At 35.6% G+C, this 7,470-nt stretch overlaps 1 protein-coding gene across 1 annotated transcript in view; it reads right to left on the reverse strand.

The window, feature by feature from the left end:
* LOC129225051 (uncharacterized) overlaps positions 1 to 7,100 on the reverse strand; it is a 99,294-nt gene extending 92,194 nt beyond the window's left edge. Inside the window, exon 1 of the mRNA XM_054859597.1 lies at positions 6,938 to 7,100. The gene's annotated coding sequence lies outside the window, so the exon portion shown is untranslated. The remainder of the gene's footprint in view (positions 1 to 6,937) is intronic.
* Positions 7,101 to 7,470: the final 370 nt, after the last annotated feature.

Genomic DNA, 7,470 nt, shown 5'->3' on the forward strand with positions numbered 1-7,470 from the left:
GTCCAAATTCACAGCATCATTTATGCAGTAAAATAGAGGAATCATTGTTGTTGGATAATTTTTACTCAACGACTGTCGTAGCAAATGAGTGGTAATTTACACCCAGAACTAGTTTCGATTTTTGACCTCGAAAAAGAAACCGTTTTAAATTCGTGCCATTATTTTTTTCCGGATAGTAAATTATGGAGATTATATTTTTGTATAAGTTTCATGAATGAAACTTTTATTCCAAGGCCAGCAAAGAAGAGTTAAAAAATCTTAAAGCCACTGAATGTATGTAATTCGGTTGAAAGATGACTCTGACAGGAATATGTATTCTCTTTCCGCCCTTCATTTTTCATCTTACGCTCATTAGTTGGTTCTTTAGAAATAAATCTCTTTGCGTGTAACAGGAATAAATCGTTTTTAGAAAAAAATTCATGAAAATGTGATTCAATAAAATTTGGACGATAGTTCCTATACACAGGGGCGCCCCGAATTTAAATTTTTGGGAGGCTGGAAATTCTCAATTTGCCGAATGGAACTCCACATTTCGCCGAATGACGAAAATTTTGCCGAATGGAACTCCAAATTTTGCCCGATGACGAAAATTTTGCCCATTTGCCAGGCAGAATCTGCCGAATAACGAAATTTTTTGAAGGTCAAGGCAGGTATCGTGCACAGAAATTTTGAGGCTCGCCAAAAATGACTTTTGCGCCTCACCCCTTTCCATATTGTTTACCATTACGTCCCTACATATATTTCACCCTTCATTTTAGAAATCTCGGGCCCGTGGCAAAAGGGGTCCCTTCCCCCTCCCCTGTGCACTCCCCTGGGTCAAGGTGACCTGCGTGAACTCGCATCGGGATGCCCCTGCACATACTAACGAAATGCATTACAATTATTGGAATGGTCTTAAACTTCAGCGTGTAGAACTTTTTTTTTTGTCTCCCCTTATTTACATGTAATTTCCTCCATCGCTTTTAGCTCAAATATTTCTGTTGCACAAAAACACTCGTCTTTGTAAAGATGTTGCATGATGAGGGTTGCAAAATTTCGAAAAGTTTTGAAGCGGTGGAAAAAATCCAATTTTTGTCCGTTTATTTATTTATTTATTTGAATTCGAAAAATTAATTTTTTACAACTAAAATGCAGTTTACTATGGTTGGGGCAAACTTGACTTGGTAGCGTCGTAATGCTATGACTAGGATCTGCGTAGCCTTCACAATACTAACAGGTTAGGTTCAGGGCCGCGCCGTCCCTATGTGCAAGGTCGTGCGGAGCACGACGGCGCTAGAATAAAAAAAGGTGCCGAGCACTACCAGTCAAAAATGCTCCAAATCGGGGGAAAAAATTCTTCAACCAAAAAAAGAAAGAAAAAAAAATGGCTTTTCATTACATCAAAGGGTGACGGTGAAACCATACTGCTCATTGAAACAAACAATCCGTCTCGGGGCCCATCTAACAGAACAAATTATGTATTGCCTTGTTGTGTCTGAACATACTATTAAAAAACGCAATCGTTTTCACTGAAAAAACGATGCCAATTAATGCATACATTAGCAGTTTTCTTCCTAAGAAGTGAAGCTGTAAATGCTATTTCGGTATATCTATAGTGCACAATACGAGGTGGCGGAAAAATTCCCCATTTTGTCCTTGCAGCGACTATGTTGTATTATAATTTCTGCAATATGTATTTTCGTAATTTTAACTTTCGTTGGTGGTAATTCGGTTGCTTCATGTTTTTATACACTAAAAAAATGGTAAGCACATTTGCATAACAATTTGCACACGTGTGCGTAATATTTATATATTGTAGATAATAATTAGGTTAACTTTTAGTTTCAAAAAGTAACGAGACCATAATTACTCGATTCCCCCCTCCCATTTTCTTCAACTATTTGTGCATTAAATTAAAAAAAGAGCTCTGGACAATGTCTATTTTAGATATTAAAGTCAATGCCTTTTTAACGATTCCGTACAGAATAATTGGTTCCACCGGAAAGGATTTCAGTTTCAAATTTTAAGATGGAATATCTTCTACTTCAACTTAGAAATATAATCAGTATTCCGTTGTCATGCTTTGACAGGCATAAACGTTTGATTAATTATTCATCAAATAGAGATATTTTAGAGTGGCGTTAACTTTGATATTTAAGATATTTCTTTTTCCTGAACGCATTGGCATAGTAAAGGAGCTACTGAACACGAAATAACTTTCAGATATGAAGTAAAAACGTACACCTTATTAGACAGTTAAATATTTACACGCTGTTTTTTAAATAAATTAAATGTGAAACGTATTTTTCATACATTATTTGTCTACAAAACTTCACTCCAGGTGTGAATTATATATTCCTCGAACGCCACTGCATAAAGGCGCTCAAAAGACTTTTGTACGGCAGTGCCGATCAGGCTCTGCGCGGGCGTGGTTAGGTTTGCCCAAATTGTAGTTTTATTTTCTTAGAAAACATAAAAAATTTTAAATATATATATATATATATATATATATATATATATATATATATATATATATATATATATATATATATATATATATATATATATACGCAATCAATATTATGTTTTCTTTTCGTTAGAAATCTACACAAGACCACCGTGACATTTAACTCAGAGTCACGAAATTTTGCACAGTAATTAGTGTTAGGGAGTCACAAATTTTCCGCATTAAGGCTAAGTGCTTTGCAGAATTTCGATCTTTTCGGGCCACCCTTCTTACAGCTTAGTTTTACCAAAAAGTGAGCTTTCGCCACATCTACCCAAAAGCTGATCTCGTGGTATGAAAACTAAAAATTTCGTGTTGCGAATAATGTGGAAAAGTAATTGTATTGTCATTGTATGTACCTCTTGAAAAACACTATCTAAAAACTATTTACTTTCTAACAATCACGCCCAAAAATCTATATTTCTGGTGATCCTGATCCTCGTGGTAATACAACTTCGTTCTTATTTCGTTAGAGAAGTGATATCCACAGTAGCGTAACTAGGGGTTGGCAGGAGTGGCTCTCGCCAGGGGCGCAGCAGCCGGTGGGCGGCATTTCGACTAATTAAAAAAAAAAATTAAGAGTTTTTTTTTTATTATAGAGTTTGAAAAATGCTTTTATATAAAAAATTTAAAAAAAAAAAAAACTCGCAAGAAAAATAGTTAGAGGGGGTATATATAATCTACTGAGAAGGAACACACACACACACACACATTAGGCATCATTGAAAACAATTCTAAAAAGTAAATAAGAAAAAAAAATTACATTGCTGCCTCCTATTTGTCGAATCAATAAATAAAAATGTTCCAAAAAAAAAAATTTTTTTTGGGAGGTCACAGTGACCTTCGGTGACTTCCCACGTGGGCGACCTTGGGGGGGGGGGGGCGCAATTTCTTCAGTTCGCCAGGGGTGCTAAACCCCATAGTTACGCTACTGGATACCCAACGTTTTTTTTTTTTTTTAACCCGAGGGCCATACTCCTTTTTCTCGTAGGCCAGAAAATACATAAGATTCAAATAAATATTTTTTTCCCAGATGACATGGAAAGGGGAAGAAAATTAAACTAAGAATCAAAGGTACCCCTACCCCTAATTATCAGAAAGGCCACCCTTAAAAAGAAGCAACAGCTCCCAAAATATAAGAAAAATACCCGTCAAAACAACCCTCCTAAAAATTTCAATGGCACAGTCTGCACCATGACCCCCCCCCCTTAGGTGGGCACCCCTGTAAGTACAGTCTTCTTATGCTTATATTATCAATGTAAAGTTTAAGACTTTTCGAAAACAAAGTTCTGAACGTTAGGCCTCTAATTTGTATCACTGAAACTATTTGTCTGCATTTAGGAAACTATAACTTACTGGAGGTAAGAAAAAGAAAGCCCAGTAGCAATGAACTGAAGAAGTGATTGGCCGTGACTATAGTTGGGGTAAACCTAACCTTCGTCGTAACGCTGGGATTGGGATCTGCGTAGCCTTCACGATGCTGCCAAGTTAGGTTTGCCCCAATTATAGGCGGCCCCTTGGGCACGGTTCTTTCTACGTGCCCATGCTACCAGTCTTGGAGGGTCTGTTGCGAGTACTAAGTATTCAATAATATAAATGGCTAGATATGAAGAAAGGGCGAAAAAATTAGCAACTTTAGCGCCATTTACCGTGGTTTATCCCCAATTTCGCCGACATTTCAAATTTCCTCCCCCCCCCCCTTAAAAATATTAAAAGGTGTGATTGAATGTGAAAAAACCGAGGCCGGGGCTATTTCGTGTCAACGAAACAGGGGAACACCTTTACCCTCAGTGTGGCGACAGGAACTGTGACAAAAAATTCCCTGACTTTTCCCTGATTAAGTTCACCAAATTTCCCTGATTTACGTTACCAATGATAATGGTTTCCTTGCTTTGCCCTATTTGAAAACCATTGCATATTAAATAAAATGCATTGTTTAAAACGTTTTAAGCTGTTAATTAAAAATATATTTTGAAAAGATGCTCCTTTTTTAGTAAAAAAAGTGTATTAAATTATCTGCAGGGAAATATAATAGAAAATCTAAAACAAATAAATACTTTGCTTCCAGTAACTAATTAGCATAAGAAGTCTAAGAAATTATTAAAACTACTCTTAAAGACATATTTTTTTCTTCATTTAATCAATTTTCTCTGAATTTTTGCTATGCTTTCGAAATTCCCTGATATTTCCATCATTTTCCCCTGATTAATAAACCTCCCTGACAATTTTGACATCTGAAATTCAAATTATGTTTTTCGCAATCACTAGTGTGTGTGTGTATATATAGGCGTGTGTGTTTGTGTCTGTGTGCAGGTATGAGTGTGTGGGTAGTTGTGTGTATGAGTGTTTGTGGTAGGGGGGGGGGGGAATGTGTATGTGTGTGTAGGCATATGTGTTTGTGTCTGTGTGCAGGCATGAGTGTGTGGATAGTTGTGTGTAGGTGTGTGTGTATGTGTTTGTGTATGTGTGTAGGTGTATGTATGTGTGTGTAGTGTATGTGTTTGTTTGTACGTGCGTGTATGTATGCGTGTAAGAGTAGGATATTGACGCAACTTGGAGATGGCTTTCGCTAGAGGAGCAGCATCGTGAGGAGCCGGTCGACGGTGATGCTGCGGAGGGTGCTGAAGGGAAAATAAAATCATAGGACCTCAAAACAGTCAAATGAAAGCAATAAGCAATCGTGATTGCTCAAAAAAATAACATTTGAAATAAATACCAATTAGGAGTTTTATCCCCCATGTTATCACGATGTTGGGAATTGTTTTACCTTGTCTATCCTCTGCCTTACTAAAATTGTAATTTGGAAATGCGTGATCGTAAATGATGTTAAATATTTTAAGGAATAAATTTTTATGTATTTCACTAGAAAAAAGTTTAACTTGAAATAATTTTCCCTTAAAACTGGGCTCGTTGTAAAAGTTAGTGAAAAAAAAAAAAGATTCTTTTATCCAAGTAATTACAAAAACCAGATAATGTACTAAAAAATTTAATTTTTATAATAAAACATGGATTACAGCTGAAAACTTAATTAATTCAAAAATCAATCATCTCAATACGCATGCATATTTTTCGAGCATTTGTGCGTCATGATCATATGAGGCAGCAGGAATGATATGTGATATGGGATGTAAGTGGCAAAATTAAAAATTTGGAGAAAACCAGTACAAATAGTAGGGGAGCTTCTCCTATGTCTTGGGGCAAGAGATGGTACGAGCCCCCCCCCCCCCGGTAGGTGCTGCTGTACAGCATGATTAAAAAAAAAAGGACGTTATCTTTAACGCAAAACTTGAAAATGTTCGCTTGCATCCTTTCGCTTCTCAATGCCTCATATTGAAAAGAAATTAAGTAAATATACTGTAATAATTTTAAAAATTCTAACAATGTTGTTATCAAGAAAAATAAATTTATTTATTCTTGCTCAAAAAATGTTTTTACTTTTCAGTTTGCATTGATGGTTCGAAAACCTAATTCGTGACCCTCTCTCATATTACTTCATAAAAGTTTCACTTTAAATCAATGACAAAAAGTGAAAAAAAAAAAAAATGTTTTATCATATCGATGTTTTTTGGTAGGTGTGTCAACAGTTCGATGTTTCATTTCAATCATCGATGTTTTGCCATCGATGATGAAAACATCTCTACTTTTACTTTCACTACTAGCATTGTTTACGTCATTTGTTGTCATTCGAATACCGCCATGACATGCCAGAGGACCACGTTTGAAGCTTTGAATGTTGTGTTATTTTCACCTCGTGGAAGTTTTCAATGTTAGAAAACCTGCTATACCTTGCGTTAAGTAACACTGCCCTCAAAAATATAGAAAGGACTGAAAACAAATAAACTGCAACGCATTTTGTTTGTTATTCGGAATGGTGACCAAACGGAAAAGTCAGAAAATCAAGGTATGTGTCCATTATTAATTAATTAGTAGTTCATATAAATACACGTAGAATATACAAATTTATTACGAATTTCCTTGAATTGTCTAAAAAAGCTGTCACTGGAAAGTTTCCAAAACGTTTACTTGAAAACTAAAACTTGATAGTGAGGTTTAAAAAAAAAGGACATCGGTGTAAAATGAAACGTACACCTTCATAAATTAAGTGCGAAAACTAAGTTAATACACTGTAGAACAACACATTAAAAAAAAAAAAAAAATGACAACCGAACGCATTAAAAAAAACATTGCCTATCTTAAGTAAGATAAAATAACAATGACTTGAATTTAGAATAAATTAAAATCATGTTCGGCTGAAACAAGTATTGCTGCGCTGCTGATTTAAACTTTTTGTTCTAAAAGCGCTTCAAACAACATTTGTTATAATTCATCGTTCAAGAATGGCGCTTCATATTTCGTTTAAAAAGTAATCACATTTTACATTTTTCAGCAAAACAGTCAACATAACAAACATCATTTCCAAAAGAAATTCGAAATAAATAAACAAACACTTACCGTTGCCAGCGTCAGTGGAAAAATAAAATTCCAGCAAGAGTTTAGAATTTTACGCGGGAGTTGTGTCCGTTGTAGTTCCTTGCCAAAAGCAAAACAAAAAACGATACAAAAACCGAGCAAAGCACGCGTTCATTCTTTCTCAGGCACTGACTTCGAACAGAATGAAGAGAAAACATGTGTGGTGGCGCTTTCCCCAGGTGCATATTCGACCACCATCCGTGAAACGAGTAATTTGAATTTTTCCCCTCACATTTTCCCTCTGTTTCTGCTTTTTAACGGGTATTTTCCCCCTTTCGCTCGAATGTAGCGGTCATTTCGTACTTAATTTTCGAGCTCTTAACGTTCCCCTTTTATTTCATGCCTCATCAATATGCCCTCGCTTTTTTCCCTGAAGGGATTTGCAGCTATTTTTTTTTCTTTTTTAAATATTTTTTCTATTGCAGATAGAATTGCTCTTTTTTTTTCTTCTTCTTCATATTGTATTACTGGTCTGTAAAAGTGACTGATGGATGTTTGGGACTCATGAATCTGTT

Source organism: Uloborus diversus, chromosome 6 (assembly GCF_026930045.1).
Source record: "Uloborus diversus isolate 005 chromosome 6, Udiv.v.3.1, whole genome shotgun sequence".
In the NCBI taxonomy this organism is placed as follows: Eukaryota; Metazoa; Arthropoda; class Arachnida; order Araneae; family Uloboridae; genus Uloborus; species Uloborus diversus.